General features: G+C 40.5%; 1 pseudogene; it reads right to left on the bottom strand.

The window, feature by feature from the left end:
• Nucleotides 1-397: 397 nt before the first annotated feature.
• LOC134219589 (microfibril-associated glycoprotein 4-like) lies at nt 398-13,592 on the bottom strand (annotated as a pseudogene).
• Between the last annotated feature and the right edge of the window lie 4,787 nt (nt 13,593-18,379).

Below are 18,379 nucleotides of genomic sequence, written 5' to 3'. Positions count from 1 at the left end.
TGGTGACGTGTGTAGACTGAAGGGAATTCTTGGATGTGTTGCACTTGTTGAATGCAAATGTTTTATTTTTTTAAATAAATATGTGCAATGAATAATGTCTTGTCGATAAATTAATCATATTCCTTTAATTCACTGAGTTGAAAGTGGTCATAAACACAAAAATAAAGCAGATACTTATTGAACACATTCATGCCCTGCCATATTTTGAGACCTTTCATTCTTCTCGTTTCTATAGAGATTGGAAGGGGCAGATATGTAAACATCTCGTGACATCTCTCGTTGAAAATGAGAAGTTGCAGTACTGGTGATAAGTAATCTTATTTTCTTGGTTGATCCACATATTTTTATTCAAAACTTTGATTTTTATTGTTAGAAACCCAGATAATTCCAGAATTTATCACATTTGACGTATCATCATTCGAGTGTATTTCAATCCAACCGTTGCATTTTTAGCATGATACCAATTCATATATGTCCGATCCGTTCCATTTTTATATAATGCGTTGAGATGGCTGCAAATAAAAAACAATCTTTTTAATATTTTCATTGTAATGAAACTGTAAATCGTTATTTTCCCTACCAGTCATAACACTCTTTAAACCACCATGCACCCGTGTATAGCTGAGCACAGTTTTTTGAACTGGCATCATTATCCCTGTCCAGAGTTGAAAATTTCCCGTTTCTATGATAAGCCAGTGCATCCCCTGCGGACCCACTGTAGGTTCCTAATTTCCTTAATGCATAGCTTTCATCCTCACTTCCAATTTCGAATTCATCATACTGTGCATAATAGTAGTTATCATCAAAGTCTCTCAACTGCACCATCAGTTCATAGCGTCCTGCCTTCGTCAAACGGTGCAATGTTTCCAAGTTGATCCACATTTCTACATCGGGACTCCCGAATCCATTCTTATACTCAGTCCAGTTACGGTTGAAATCGACTGATCCATCAAACCGATACTGAATAACAAGCCATCCTCCTTCATTGAAGTTTTGTTCACAATACGCTTCAAACGATTTATCGAAGCCTGGTGGATTTAAAAGGTACTTCCCGGAAGCCTTTGCTGGAGCTTCTGTGCAAGTGGGGGCCCGCTTCAAGCAATTCGTATGATTGTAACAACTCAATTGCTGCTGTTAAATCTCCCAAGAACGGCCCATTACGGTCGATAGATTGCGACCCACGTCTTGCTCAAATCTCGTCAGCATCCATATCACACCCTGATGAGTCTCCTCAAGACGGCTGTAATTGCGCATAAGCTGTTCGTTTTGTACCTTTATTTCTTCCAGTTTTGTTATAAGCAACTCGTATCCGAAGCAGCCCTCTTTAGTGACAGCACAACCAGAAAAAACTTTTAGTATGCAGTTTTGCTACTGGGTATATTCCCATATCCTGGCGGGATGTCACTGTAAAGTTTATCCCAAAAGGAGGACGTGCTTCGTATGAAGAAGCAAAGAGTTTTAGACCCATCAGTCTGACCTCATTTCTTCTGAAATGCTTAGAACGCATTATCGATCATCACATTCGTGATGACTGTTTGGCAAACATGCCTCTTCATGTTAATCAACATGCTTACCAATCTGGAAAGTCCACCGTGACTCTTCTACACAAGGTTGTCTACGACATCGAAAAAGCATTTGCTCAAAAGCAATCATGCTTGGGTGCGTTCTTAATTGAGGGTGCTTTTGACAACGTGCCTTTCGATGCAATATTGGAAGCCGCACGTTGTCATGGGCTACCTAATATAATTACCAAATGGATTCACCAGATGCTTAAAAACCGACATCTCTACTCGACATTACGTCAAGCAGCGATTAGGAAATTAAGTGTCTGTGGCTGCCCTCAAGGGGGAGTATTATCTCCACTTTTGTGGAACCTCGTTGCAGATACGCTATTGAGATTACTCAAAAATGGCGGTTTTCCTACCTATGAATTTGCCGACGACTATCTAATATTAATAACCGGTTTGTGTATTACTACTTTATTCGACCTGATGCAAAATGCTCTTCAGGCAGTCGAAAGTTGGTGTCGCCAATATGGCCTTTCGGTTAATCCGAATAAAACATCTATTGTACTTTTCACGGAAAAACATAACCGTAATGGTATTCGCCCATTACATCTTTTTGACTCTGAAATCAATGTAACGGATCAGGTAAAGTATGTGGGACTAATTCTTGATTCCAAGCTCTCCTGGACTCCTAACATTGAGTTCAGAGTCAAAAAGGCGTGTATGGCTTTCGGTCAATGCCGACGAACTTTTGGTAAAACTTGGGGTCTTAAACCTAAATATATCAAATGGATTTACACAACAGTTGTACGACCAATTTTGGCTTATGGATGTCTTGTGTGGTGGCAAAAGGGTGAAGTGAGGACAATTCAGTCTAAATTAGGCCATCTTCAAAGGATGTGCCTAATGGCAATGACTGGTGCGTTCTCTTCGACTCCCACGGGTGCTCTCGAGGTTCTCTTCAACGTTGCCATACTACACATATATCTCAAACAAGAAGCACTTTCTTGTACTTACCGATTATGGGTTCTCGGTTTCATGGAAGAGAATCCTGTAAACCGCAGTTCTACACACACTTCGTTGTTACAACTCATGGTTGATTGGGACAGAACTGTCCTCGCTCCAAGTGATCTCACACTCGCTAGTAGTTTTCCTTATAGGACATTTTCAACACAATTCCCCTCGCGGGATGAGTGGACATCTGGCTATTTGGAGAGAAGTATGTCGGACAGCATTGTTTGTTACACTGACGGCTCCCTCTTCGAAGGTAGAGCGGGTGCAGGTGTCTACTCGCGTGAGCTAAGATTGGAACAGTCCCACTCACTGGGTAGACACTGCACTGTCTTTCAAGCGGAAATATTTGCCATTATGTGTGGAGTGCAATCCGCACTGCAGAAACACATAATGGGCAAAGTAATATACTTCTGTTCAGATAGCCAAGCAGCTATCAAAGCCCTCGCTGCGGCCAACTCAAGGTCGAATTTAGTAATCGTATGTCGAACTCAAATAGAGGAACTGAATTCAGTTAATACTTTACACCTTATATGGGTACCTGACCATTCTTCCATAGCTGGAAACGAATTGGCTGATGAGTTAGCTCGCACTGGAGCATCACAAGACTTTTTTGGTCCTGAGCCAGCTATTCCAATATCTAAGTGTTGGGTGAAGCGTTTGATTAGCTCTTGGGCTTCCACTCAGCACAAACGGTATTGGAGTAGTTTGGATTCATGTCGACAAACAAAATTGTATATCCGAGAGCCATCTCCGGTAGTAGCTAACTATTTAGCTAATCTGTCTAAACAGAATTGCAGTGTCTTAGTCAAGGCCTTGACAGGTCACTGCCGACTCAACTATCACATGGCAAATATTCAACGTGTTGAATCCTTTGTCTGTGATGGTTGTGAATCCGATTATGGAACTTCTTATCATCTGAGCCCTGTGTACCTGAAAAGCAGAGTTCAAAGGATTTGGCGTCATCTTGAGCTAAGTGGAATATTTTTGTGTAAAGTGTAATTTAAGCACTTTAAATTTTTTTAATTGCATATTTATTATTTGTATTTGTCCTCTTTTGCTCCTTGGAATCAAAATTATCTTTAAATAAACTTTTAGTGATCATAATTATCTATTAACCTTTGTTTTTAAAATCAAGGGCAGAATAACTAAAAGTGCATATTCAAAAGCGAGTCAATTCATTACAACGAAATCTTCATAAGTCGATATTCACATTACTCCACATTGGTTACAGTAAAGCAGATCATGTCAAACAAAATCATAATTCTGAGTAACCACGTTGAAACTTTTATCGCCCCTTCACCTGCAGATTTTTTTTTTCTTCAAATTTCAGGAAAAAATGAATAAAGTAATACAGCTATACGGGGCCCTCCTTAGCCGTGCGGTAAGACACGCGGCTACAAAGCAAGACCATGCTGAGGGTGGCTGGGTTCGATTCCCAGTGCCGGTCTAGGCAATTTTCGGATTGGAAATTGTCTCGACTTCCCTGGGCATAAAAGTATCATCGTCTTAGCCTCATGATATACGAATGCAAAAATGGTAACTTGGCTTAGAAACCTCGCAGTTAATAACTGTGGAAGTGCTTAATGAACACTAAGCTGCGAGGCGGCTCTGTTCCAGTGTGGGGATGTAATGCCAATAAGAAGAAGAAGAAGAAGCTATACGTGTTTCGGCCTCAAATGTGGGGTCGTTTTCGGTGCCTCGTACGACCTTGCGGTTGGGGTCGAAATTCGTCATAATTCATTATACTTAATATTTTCAGTTAATTTTTCATATATCTATTTTTTTGCTTAATGGGAAGATCCATTAATTACGTAACGCAAAAATTGGCCATTTTCAACCTCCCCCCCTATGTCACACTTTTTGTATGAAGCATCTGAAATTTTTTTATCGATTGTCACACTTTGAGCGTTACGTAATTTGTGGATGCTCCCTATACCTAATTTATATACAAAATTTGAATAATATTCACAAATTTTGTAGTCTAATTTCCGTGCGTTTATATAACTATTCAATTCATTATCTCAAAGATATTCGTTTTACTTATCATCCTGGATTTACGGTCCAATCGAACTCATTGCCTTCGAATTGACAGTCCCTGGTATTCACTAACATGGAAATTGGAGACAATATTTTCATTATATTAAATGTGTATATTGTATTAATAACGCATTTTTATAAAAATAGCAATTTTCAATTCTGTAGCCTGGTTTTTTCATTGCCTTCCACTATCCCCCACACCATTATTGATGTTCAACTGTTTTTTTTCATAATTTCTTCATGGTTTTTATACTATTACATACCTATTTATAACAAGTGACGCGCTCGCGAGTGATTGTGGTATTTATTAATTTATTTATTTATTGACTAATTTATTTATTGATTCATTCATTTATTTATTTATTTTATTTTATTCGTCCGGTGACGTGTTTTTTTGGAATTGAAGTGAATCATTGAAATTTGAGTGAAACGTTTGATGGAATGGAGAAAAGAGAAGAGTCATGTGCTTTGTGAAATGCAACATATTTGTACAACGCAAAAGGAAGTACCTACCATTTCTATTACTATGTGTGATATATGTTTAGGTAGATCAGCGCGTGATGAATATTTTCTGGTGCTGGTGCATTTAGGCCGTTCACGTCACAGAGCTATTGAATTTTATATCAGAAATCGCGAAAATACTTCAAATAAAACTTTGTAAAATGTTTCGAATAATTATCTTTAAAATTCATGGTTGATTTTTGTATTCGATGAACCAATCGTTTTGCTCACTGAGCAGAAAGTACAAATGTACTTTCGCCTGTAAATTATTTAAAGAATAAACTGTAAATGAAATCGATATTAGCATACTCTTTCGACAGCAGACTGGCAAGAGTTTAATTAAAAACAGGTGAACAACATAGTCTGTGGGACGAATTGCCAGCTTGAGGCAAACCTTCATGACCTACCTTACCCTACCCAACCACCAACTCCGTAGAACTTATGAGGGCGTCGCCAAGTCGGGGGCCTCTCGTTAAGTAAGTTCTACATCAAAATTTCCTTTCCTATCCCTAGTTACGGTAAAGATGGGCGTGGCTGGGAGTAGTAATCCTCATGCTTATGCCATTTTTTATCTTAGATTGGAATCAAGGGTAACACCCCACCTTGATTTCTGATAGCAATCTGGATCAGGATTCCATGAGAAACATGAGTATCACTAGTGTCCAATCTACGAAGTATACCGTAACAACGCTAACGCTTCCCTCTGCACGGATGGTATCAAGAATGATGATGCCGCGTGCACCCCAAATTGACCTCTCTGCGATAGGGCCTATTCGCCAACACACAGAGAGACTTGCTGACGTGGTGCCTACGCCTGCCCCAGCCATGAACCTTGTTTCAAAAGTGGTACAACCCCTTTGTGGTACATATAATAGAATGCGTCCATTGCATAGGCTCATGGTCATCCAAGAAAACTCTGGAATAGGCCTTAAGATCACGCGTAAACAGAGCTCTTTCGGCTTTTTTTTTAAGTAGTACAACCACTTTGTGGTACATAGAATAGGATGCATTCATTGAGAGTTCAGTGCGTGTTTCCTCTTATTTCGGACAGCAGAACGATCGCGTGATCTGCCGAAATATTGTGTTCTGCATTGCACGGCCGGTAATAAACTTAATCAGTTCAGTGCGTGTTTTTTTCGGAGTAGCCATTGAGCAAGCGTTGTGCAGTGCGTGTTTTAGTCGTCGCGAAGTAGATCGAAACAGTCTTCGGGAAAATACTTAAGACACGCGTTGCTTTTCCGTTTATGTATCATCATGAATATGGCGTCGTTAAATTGAAATAATTAGTCGCTTACTCAGGTGATTTCCAATATATTTCCTTCCCAACTAACATACTATTCCTTTCCAGTGCGCTCATGGAGATGCAGAGGATTCCTCGGTCTCTTGTAGCAATGAGTGTCGAACTAATTTTCCTCCCCTTATCCTAATTGACTGTGAGGACGTGGCCGGCATCGTTGTTGATCTTGAATTAAAGAAACTTCGAAGCATGTGCAGTGCGAATAGATTTCTAGTCCCGAGAAAACTATTCAATTGGTGAGCTGTGCATTATTTGTTGTTTCTCGGCCAATCACAACTATCAACTACGATGGGTACAGTCAATCAAGCTAAGCTGAGCTAAGCATAGAATAGAATGCGTCCATTGCATAGGTTCACGTTCATCCACGAAACCCCTGGAATAGGCCTAAAAATCTACACGCGAAACCATAAATCTTTCTGCTTGTTTCAAAAATGGTACAATCTTTTTGTGGTCTATAGAATAGAATGCGTCCATTGTATAGCATCATGGTCATAAAAAAAAAAAAACTCTGGAACATGCCTTAAGATCTACACGCGTAACTAGAGATCTTTCGGCTTGTTTCAAAAATGGTACTTGGAATATTAGGCCAATTGGAAGAACCAATTCTGTGAACACACCTTTTAGAAAACTATTAGCGGGAGATCTGACCGCTACAGCAAATGAATCATGCGTTCATATCTAATGTAGAGTGTGTTCAATTATTAATCTTCATAATGTTGACCGCAGATGTAGATGGAAATGTATATATCGTTACAATTAAAGAGTTAGTAGTGACTATTAACTCAGTGTGATCGGTTGCAATTTTATGATTCGTCGTGTCGGTTGAACAAGTCAAGTTACATAAAACAAATTTTCTCGTTTGAATTAATCGCATTTCTTGTTATTCGGTCAATTGAAAGTGATCCAGTGCAAATCCATGATGCGATTCGATCAAAAAACCCAAAAATACATGAATCAGCTCCTGATAAATCAGCCGAAAATTATATAAAAGTTCATTTGATCATCTTGCAATGTTCTGAGAAATTGTTCTGTAGCATACCAACTGCCGTTTTTGCAATTCTGAGGTCAATCGAGCAATCAGAACCAATTTCCAGATCAAATGAGTAACGGAGGTGTATTTTCCTATACATTTTGGCTGAAATCCCCATACAAACTTCAAATCAAATGCGCCAGCTTATGCAGCAAGCGATTGAGCTGAAATTTTCAGAGATTGGTTTCCTCACCCAAAGACACAATTCTGGGGGGTGCCCCGTGGAATTCAACAACATTTTTTTTTCTCCCCATAGTAATCTGGGCCAGTCTATTCTCCAATTGCCTCCATTACGTAGGTTGATCCATAGATCTTGATTTGAATCAATTGAAGTTTGAATCAACTGTTCTGCCGGATCAACCAAGGCTTTCATGATGTCCCCAGCCGTGGTATGGGGACATCGTGAAAGCCTTGTTTGGTTTGGTAGACTATTTTATAAAAATCCAGGACGATTTGGAGATCTTACAACTCCTCATAAGCCTTGTTTTGAAACGCAAGTGAAAGACAGATCCTCGGAGTACATAATTGAGTTGATACCACGGCTTGAGACATCATGAAGGCTTTAGTTGATTCGATAGACCATTTGATTTAAACTCCAGGACAATTTGGAGATCCTACACCGTCTCATATGCTTGGATTTGGAGAGATCTGAATGTATTTAAAAGTATCCAACGATCAATAAATTAAGTGACATACTAGAAATTGTAGCAAAAATTCTTTGCGCGTCACATTCGGTTTACGTCCCCCAATAAATGACGTAAAAAGAGGGTTGAGTGTAGTTGCCCACGAGGACTAATGTTGAATATCAATCAGTTCACGTAAGAACCTATCAATCCTTGTACATAAGTTCATGTAAGTGCCCGTGAGTGCAAATGACTAACCTTATGTATATGGTTGGAATCGCGACTACAAAACAAGAATATGCTAAGGGTGAGGGTTCTATTCTCGGTTTGATCGGGGAAGTTTTCTGATTGGAAATTGTCTCGACTTCCCTGAGCATAAAAGTATCACCATGTTTAGCCACATGCAGCTAAATGCAAGAATGATAGTTTGCTACGAAACCTTGCAATCGAAACTGGATGCAAATATCGAACACTGATCGGTGGGGTGGCATAGAACCAGTGGCTGATGTAGCGTCAACCAAGAAAAAAGAAGAAAACGATTAACTGTGAGTCATAAATATTGCTCAGCTTTGATGCATAGTTTTCGTAATTTTTTTTGTGGTTTAGCAAATTGTTATACCTTTTGACACGAAATGTTTCAAACCATGAGAATTTTTTCACAGTTATGATCATCGACACTTTCACTGTCGTAAATTCGATCTTTCAAATTAATAAATAAATTTATCTGATCGATAAACGTTCAAGGTAGAATTTTTTTTCGAACCACTTTTCTTTTATATGGCGTAAGCATTAAAATAAAGATCGACACCTAATAGTATCACATTACCTAATAAACTCAAAATTAACATTGAGCACACAGAGTCCGACTAAAACAGGCACTAAAGTTCTTCAAACTTGTAAACACTGGGTGGGCAGCAACCAAAATAAGCAATTATTGCTCCGATATCGGATGTCTCTATTGGACGACCCAATTCTCTCCGAAGCCCATTAAAGAAAACATCCAAAGAAACACGATCGACTTGGTTCCATTCATACCACTTAATTTACAACTGGTCCATCATCTGGCTCGCATCGCGATTGACGAGAGAGAAAAATATGGACACGGTGCAGCATGCCCACTTTCTCACCTGATGCGAAAGACGACGTGGATCAATAAAACCGTTGAAATGATTTGACAGTTTTCCAGTGGACGCGCGAAAGCCAGCAGCGTCACTAAAAATTATTCAAATTCGAAAACATGAAACCACCGGCGACCCATGAATGAGTGACCATAAATTAGGAGGGAGACCGGAGCGAGCGACTTGCGGGACAACGCCAACTGCTAGAGCCGGTGTGTGAGAATTGGAAACAGATTTTATTGAGCATCCGACTAGGCTATGTCACCCGCAGGCAAAACGCTTGTACCGGAGTTGTCCAAGTTGTTTGACTTTTAATGTGGAAATCGTTTGTTTTTATGTATTGTGTTGGAATAAAAGGTTATTTATTGCTCGGGTTATGATTGCCATGACAAATGGAAATCAATAGATACAACTAATTTTCATTAAGTTTAGTGCGTTGTGCTTGCTCAATTGATTTGTTTCTTCCGTTCGGGGGTAAACATTTGGGTAAATATAGATGACAATAGAAATATAAATTTATGTACATTATATTTGAAAAAAGAGTACAAGATTGTTTATTGATTGTTGATTTTTTACTACATGACTCAGACAACTAAACATTTTCAAAAATTTATGGAATTCCTCACAATGTCCTAAAAAAAATTGTGGAGATTGTAATTTTTTTCCACATGATTATAAATGATTCTTGAACGAAACTTTGTGTTCGCTTTCAAAAAACTACCATCACTTAAATGCTAAATCGAGCTCATAACAAACCCCAGAGATTGCATCTTACGAACAACACAAGAAATTATTTGTGACTAAAATAACTTTATGTCCTGTTTTGTTTAGTAGACTCTAAGCTTATTCAATTCCTAAAAAATATCTATACTTTTTGTCCTTTCAACCATTTATTCTTTCGATTTTTTTTCCCAATAATCTATGTCACCCTTTATCTCAATGAATCATCATAATCAATCCCAAAATTTTCCGTCGAATATTCATCATTGTTCAAACGAGAAAATTGCATCGCTTCCGGACAGTTTCACCAGTCAAAAGCATAATTTCACTGCATTTGGCAGCGTTCGTGACCGTGACAGGTAGGGGTAATTTGCGTCATGCTGGATGGTACCCCCGAGAATCGGACGAGTGTGAGCCAGCAGCATATCCGCCCTCTTCCTTCCACGTATGAAATAAACACTGGCCTCAATGCGAATCACTCCCGAAAACCACAGCCGAGACATGAAAGGAAGTTTTCCTCTCATCTCCTATTAGCTTTGTTTTGTTAATTAGTTTAATCTGTTTCTCTTTGTCGAACGTTCAAACCTATTTTTGGGGACCGATTGTGTCTGTTTGAACTTTTCAATTAGCCAGGATGCCTTGTATTTGTACCAATGCGGTATATGTGCGTATTATTGTGAGTCCTCTGCACTTTTGCATTCAAATGGGAAGAGTGGAAGTGTGTCGAACCTTTTATGCTGGTCAGTTTCGGAAGTTTTCCAATTCGTTTTACTTTCCAAATTTTTTGGACTTTCAATCCAGTGATTTATCATGTTTACCAGTAGGTGGGTGATGGTACTGGAGGTAGGTAGGAAGGAGGTTGGTAATGAATGATGATTTAAATCAGTTGCTAGAATTTAAATAACCTTGTGAATATCAAAAGGGATCCAACGAGCATAAAAACGTTAGATGAGCAACCAGTAAGATGGTGCGATTAGATGCATGTTGTTCTGCGGATTATCCGTGAACTAAGCAATTGGAACGTGCACTTTTAAATAGAAGAACCCATGAATTTGTATCAGTTGAATGAAAAACTTGTAAAGAAATGTAAGTGGGCCCTCCTTAGCCGTGCGGTAAGACGCGCGGCTACAAAGCAAGACCATGCTGAGGGTGGCTGGGTTCGATTCCCGGTGCTGGTCTAGACAAATTTTCGGATTGGAAATTGTCTCGACTTCCCTGGGCATACAAGTATCATCGTGTTAGCCTTATGATATACGAATGCAGAAATGGTAGCTTGGCTTAGAAACCTCGCGGTTAATAACCGTGGGAGTGCATAATGAACACTAAGCTGCGAGGTGGCTCTGTCCCAGTGTGGGGATGTAATGCCAATAAGAAGAAGAATAGAAATGCAATTACTATTTATGCAACACTGTTGAAAATTTGACACATATTGTTTCTACACATATTATTATATCCCCTCAATCTGCTACGGAAAAAATCCAGACAACAAATGCGAAGAAAAACGAAACAAAATCACACCGGAAGCAAGCGTTTTTCCTTGCCATATTGTTATATGCTTCGATTATCTCTTCATTATCGACACGCCACCACGTGTCACCGATGACCGACTCGGCACCGGATGACCAAGGAATCTCCTACTCGTTCATTCTTTCGGGGCACTATACTGGCCCCCAACACACACGGCTCGATAAAGCGGCAGCGGTCGAGAAAAATTGAATCAGCAAGCGGAAATGGTAGCCGGAAGGCAAATCGACACTCGGAACTTGTGTGAAAGCATTTATTCTTTTCTCTTTGGCCACCGAGGGTAAATGCATCAAAACTGACACCAGAATTGGATGTGTTTCAGTTCGGTATAATAAAAAATTGGTAGTGATTAATGTTTTTAATGGATCATGGTTAGAACAGAATCTATCCGTAATAAAACTAGAATATTCTTAACATGATGGTCAAAATCATAAAACATGGCTGCATATCTCGTCAAATAAGTAGAGTATCTCGACCATAATAGCATATCGACATGTCTTAATGTACAGAAGAGGCAAAGTTTTTGATCAGAAATACAAAAAAGAATTGCAATATACTTCAAAAAGATCTGTGCCGTTTCGTACCCAACTATTGGTAGTCCTCCCCTAATAGAATTAAACTAAAGAGTAAAAAATCTTTTCGCTATCGGATCGGGTCATGTCAGATAGCAGAGAGATGACTAAGTGGTAAAATGGGAGCATAGGGTGTTTTGGAATCGATTACACGTTAGCGGACGAAGCTTTTCACGTAGGACTAATTCTGTGTTTCCTACTTTGGGGTACACTTTACGATGGCGAAAAAAAAATAAAAATAGTATCTTGACTAAAACTTTTGAGCCCACAGTCCGATTTAGCCCATTTTTATTAGGAAACAATAGGAAAGAGTTCCGCGACGAATGCTTTTTGGAAGCAAATCGGTTCGGGATAAGTGCACTGAAAATGTGTGAGTTTTTTGGCGTACAAAAATGTATTTTGGCCATAGCTTCTGAGCCCATAGTGCGGTTTGGCCTATTTGCAAGTAATTTGCGAGTAAATCGGTTTTGGATAAGTGTCTGGAAAAAAAGTTCGATTTTTATTGCTCACACACACGCACACACAGACAACATCTCAATTCGTCGAACTTTGTCGATCGGTATACAACACTATGGGTGTTTTCGGGCCTTCTTTTAAAAGTTTGATTTTGAAGCGAACATATAGCTTCAGCGTATAATTAGTACATATATAAAGAGGCAATAATTGACTTATTTTGAAATTCATGAATTTCATAAAATGGTGCGTATTGGCAGAAGGGGGGGGATGCTACCAAACTGTTTTGTTTATTAAATGTTGCGTAAAATATGCTTTTACAAAACTACTAAAAACTAGAATCTGGACAGAGCTATTATTGCGTTATCATACCTATTGCGTAGATCTGTTATAGAACTTTGTCACGATGTAAAGCTGTGTATTCATAATATTTTACACTCCCAAATCTAAATCGGTCACTATTGGTAGTTTTGGCCACTCCTTTCTATGGGGCTGTCCTATTGTGCGTTCGTTTCTGGAAGATTTTTTCTGCAATCATGGGTCACACACTAATATAAGTCATTTCCATTCAGCCATGAATGACAATGACGCATGGCCGCACCGGTGCAAATATTGGCGGAAACAACCGTGTCCGGACAGGAACTGTGTTAAGGTAAAAGTTCACCTCACCATGCTGCCTGCTTACCCACGTAGACACATTGGGGATGAGCCGATGGGTCCACCTTCCATTATCCGCATTGTCCCTCTCCTGCTGCCACTTTACCATAGATTCCAGGCTCACCGCCTTCTTCGCATTTCTGGTATCCCTCCGTTGGTAGCACTCGATATCCTCTGCTAGGGTTATGCAGATTGGAATCATCCCTGCGATAACGAAAACTACCTCCGACTAAATGGTTCGGTACGCACTCGCGACTTGAATGGCCATTAGACGAAACACGCTATTAAGCTTCATCCGGTTACGTTTAGTCTTGAGCGTAGCTCCCCAAGCTGGAACTCCGTACCTTAGTATCGAGGATGATACTGTCGTCAGAAGAAACCTACTGCTGCCTTTCGGATCGCCGATGTTCGGCATGATCCTTGCTTTAGCCGCCTTTTCACAGAAATAGTACACGTGGTTCACCCGGTCATCAATCATCACACCTAGATGTCTCAGAGTCCACACCGACGAGATGTCGTGCCCTCCGATGGTAATCTGCATCCACTGAATTACTTTACAGTTGCTGACTAGCATCACTTCCGTTTTGGTGAGCCAGCTGCAGCTTGACTAAATTCATCCAGGACTCTACTGCGTCGGTCGCCTCCACCACAAGCATTTCCACTTCCTCAAGCGACTCACCGGTTATCGTTAGTACAACAAAATCCGCGAATCCGTAAATCTTTACACCTTTGGGCAACTTCAGCGTCAGCACCCCATTGTACATCACATTCCATAACGTTGGGTCTAGTATGGACCCTTCCCGAGCAGGAGCGACGACCTCGATAATAGAAATTGGTATGATTTAGCCTTGCATAAGAGGTAAAATACCAAAAAATAATACCAAAAACTTATATGCATAATACTTGAGGCATACCGTGCTAAGGTATTTCAATACCAAACGAATTATAATTAGTTATGCATTTGGTATTGAAATTCAATTTAATAACTGGGTTTGTTATGACTTAAGTATTGTACATATTAGTTTTTGGTATTATTCCTTTGGTATTCTACCTCTTATGCAGGGCTAGTTCATAACAGAGTATGGTATCAATAACAGAATTAAGTATTATTGAGTCAATTTCTCCTACTCGGGTTGTGGAATGCCCGCCATAACCCTGATCGACTTCTGACCCGAATTCGTGTCGTAAACTAGAATCCGGTTCTAGAAGTAGCTCCTAAGGATCTTAAACAGTGTTACGGCCACTGGCAGCACTGGTGAAGTTGTGAGTGACAACCCCTCAGCTGTCCGACCCTGTCAATGAACGTCAAGCCCATGACGCTATCGTCGTTCGTAAACATCAAAACATCGTGACTCCGAGAATTATTACATCCAACCGAAACGTGCAATTTTCTTATAATTAATTCCAAGTCAGATTAACTGCTACGATCGATTGTGATAGGATTTAGTGGGCAACAAACCTTTGTTTAAGTAAGTGAAAATGAATTTGAAACTATTATATATAAACATACGATACTAGTGAATACTATTCGTTTAACCTAAAATCATTGTATTCAGGGCACAGCGTAGATCCAGTAGGGTATCAGTACGGGAACAATTTAGGAATCAGAACAGAACTATTTATCAGGTATCAGAACGTCGGCTCAGGAGGCACGTTCCCCTCAATTTGGGAGATTTGTGCCATCGCCTTCACTGGCCTTTCTCATCATTTACCTGACGGAAAAGGAAGTGAAAAGGGGAAAGGAAGAGGAAGTGAAGTTGGAAAGGAGAATGGAACCATATATAGGAAAGCCAATTATGTGGACTCACACGCATTCAGCTAGGGACTAAAGAGAGGTCACAAAAACACAGAGGACGTAACAATGGACGAACGTCAAAGACGAAACACAGAGTGCACTGTGAAAAACGCATAATGCGAATTCATATAGGTGACAATCACAAAATATATTGTAAAAATCGCATAATGCGAATCTATATAGGTGGCAATTTGTTGAAAACTAAGTAAAACACATATTCATAACCCATTCTTATTGAACCTAACGTTGAGATAGAACAAGAGTAGCCGAACCCGAACGTCAAGAACGAAACACAGAGTACACTGTAAAAAACGCATAGTGCGAATCCATAAAGGTAACATACACAAAGTACATTGTAAAAAAGACGCAAAATGCAAATCCATACAGGTGACAATTTGTTGAAAGAAACTAAGTAAAAAAAACATTTTCATAACCCCATCCTTAATCAACCTCAAGTTGAGATTAAACAAGAGTAGCTGAAGCCAAACATCAAAGACGAAACACAGATTACACTTTGAAAAACGCATAATACGAATCCATATAGGTGACAAACACAAAGTACGTTGTAAAAAAAAACGCACAATGCGAATCCATATAGGTGAAAATTTGATGAAAAACTAAGTAAAAAAAACATATTCATAATCCCACCCTTATTCAACCTCAAGTCGAACGTCAAAGACGAAACACAGAGTACACTGTGAAAAGCGCATAATGCGAATCCATATAGGTGACAAACACAAAGTAAATTGTAAAAAAAATGCATAATGCGAATCCATATAGGTGGAAGTTTGTTGAAAAACTAAGTAGAACACATATTCATAACCCCACACTCACGTTGAGGATGAACAAGAGTAGCCAAAGCCGAACGTCAAAGACGAGACACAGAGTACACTGTGAAAAACGCATTATGCGAATCCATATAGGTGACAATTTGTTGAAAACTAAGTAAAACACTTATTCATAACCCCACTCTTATTTAACCTCACGTTGAGATTGAACAAGAGTAGCCGAAGCCTAACGTCAAGGAAGAGACACAGAGTACACTGTGAAAAAACGCATAATGCGAATCCATATAGGTAACATACACAAAGCACATTGTAAAAAACGCATAATGCGAATCCATATAGGTGACAATTTGTTGAAAACTAATTAAAACACATATTCATAATCCTACTCTTATTTAACCACACGATGAGGTTGAATAAGAGTAGCCGATTATCTCGGAGAAGTAAAAAGTCAACTACGCCATAGCTCCGGTTAGCGCAGCGAGGGCTCAAATACTGTGAAGGGGGCCCTGGTGCTTCACAGGCTCCGTTTGCGGTTAGGTTCTTATTAGACCCCCCTAACCATCCATTCGTAGGCACGGTAAGCATAAAGCCGCATCACACCGAAAATTAGGGGTCACCTGTATGGTGGACTTTTACCACTGGAACAGGCAATCCGTAATGTTATTCTTAGCCAGATAACCAGCTGCCGACACCACACGGCTATCTAGGCTGTTCGTGGAGAGAAGTTGACATTGACTTTACGTCAACTCTCAATGTGGCCGAACAACCAACAAACCTTTGTTTAAGTAAGTGAAAATGAATTTGAAACTATTATATATAAACATACGATACTAGTGAATACTATTCGTTTAACCTAAAATCATTGTATTCAGGGCACAGCGTAGATCCAGTAGGGTATCAGTACGGGAACAATTTAGGAATCAGAACAGAACTTAAAGGTAGGCCTGCGCTAAACTAAACTTATTGAAATCCGTTATAACCTACGTTATACGTTCCTTCAGAAACACAGTGGAAAACCCCTATCGCCCGACTCTGTGAATTTGTTTTGGATGACTAAGGGTGAAACTAAATGAAGGTAACCTATATATAAAAACATGAGATTGAAAGCACTAATAAGCGGTATGTTTTCTAGCTTTGAGCTATATACGCCAAAAGGTGGTTGCGACACAGAATTTAAGCCGTTATCAGAACAAATCTCAAAGATTTACCCACACTAGTCGGGTTTGGGTACCCACTATTCCACTTCCCGGAAGGATGCCAGAGACAGAGCGTAATGATTGCAAAGTCTGCCGGAGGTCGAGCAATGTAGACGACATGGTATTTGCGCAGTGTGTGAGGAATGGTTCCACTACCGATGTGTAGGAGTGACCTCAGCCGTTGTCAACGAAAGCTGGATGTGCGTTGGGTGCTCGGCTCTGCCATCGTCAACACGGATCGGCGAGCTAGGAGTAGGCGACAAATCGATCGCTGTTACCATCGTGTCACCGGGCGCCACTGGATCGTTACCGGCGATGACCCCATCTTCAAACACTGTGCCGTTTTCAGTGAATTCGGAATTTCCACTGGCTTTTACGGCAGCGTCATACAACGTGTCATCGACAGCACTTCCATCTTTACCCCCCGTAATTGCTGGGCCCTCCGGATTCCAACCTCGTGTTACAAATCCAGTCGCAGTATAAGCAACTAGTCCAGTCCAGTCTTTGTTGTCGGAACAGGCGCGTGCGAGCCTGCAGTGGATCAGAGATCAACGGATAATGCTTGAGCAGCACATGGAAGAAATGCACAAAAGGAAATGGAAAGGAAGAAGGCGATGTTAGTACGAATCACGGAAAACGCTATGCAGGGAGTATTAAGCAGTGAGGCATCGAATGCTTTCAACGAGCAGTCCGCTGCGGTAGGAAACGGAAAGGTAGGTGACTGGCTGGGAGAGATGGTCGGCGAGATGAATAATCTGTCAATCACACCAGTGAGGCCGATGGGACAGGTAGCAGCATCAGCCATACCTATGCTCAACGATAGTTCCACCCCGATAACTGCGGGCTCTTTCAACCGAAGTGTATTCGATCTGTCGCTGTCCTCAATATTTCTTGGCGGGCGGAGTAGTTCAGCCAATAGTCTTACGGGTCCGGCTCAGCAAATTCCGCTTACATCGATTGATACTCCGCCGTTGTATGGGTACTCGCCGCATGAAGTGAACAACTTTTATCAAACGAGTGGGAGTGCATTCACAATTAACACTCAAGTTTCTTAGATGCCCAGGTTGGCGAATGCTAATATAACTAATGTGGTAACTGCCTGCCTCACCATCCCAACGGCTTCGACACCGCAGACACAACCTTATGGTGCGTCAGCAATAAGCACACACATTCCTAGAATACAACCTAGGCCGCTTTTTCCACAAGCCTCCTTAGGGGGGCATTCTCCAGTACACTTCACTCCTGCACCTCCGATGTCGTATCTGGTGGGCCCTTCGCAGCATCAGTTGATGGCGAGACAGGTCATGCCAAAGGATCTCCCGCCATTCCGAGGAGATCCAGAAGATTGGCCGTTATTTTATAGTGCGTACGTGTATTCCACAAATGCGTGCGGCTATTCCGATGTCGAGAATTTGGCCCGACTCCAACGTGCGCTGCAGGGTAAGGCGTTCGAATCGGTGAAAAGCCGTTTGCTTCTACCGGCTTGTGTCCCGCAAGTAATGTCTACTTTGTACATGCTATATGGAAGACCGGAGCTGATCATCCAGAC

The sequence above is a fragment of the Armigeres subalbatus genome, chromosome 3 (assembly GCF_024139115.2).
Source record: "Armigeres subalbatus isolate Guangzhou_Male chromosome 3, GZ_Asu_2, whole genome shotgun sequence".
Lineage (NCBI taxonomy): Eukaryota > Metazoa > Arthropoda > Insecta > Diptera > Culicidae > Armigeres > Armigeres subalbatus.
The sequence above is the reverse complement of the archived record's forward strand: the minus strand, read 5'-3'. Positions and strand labels throughout refer to the sequence as shown.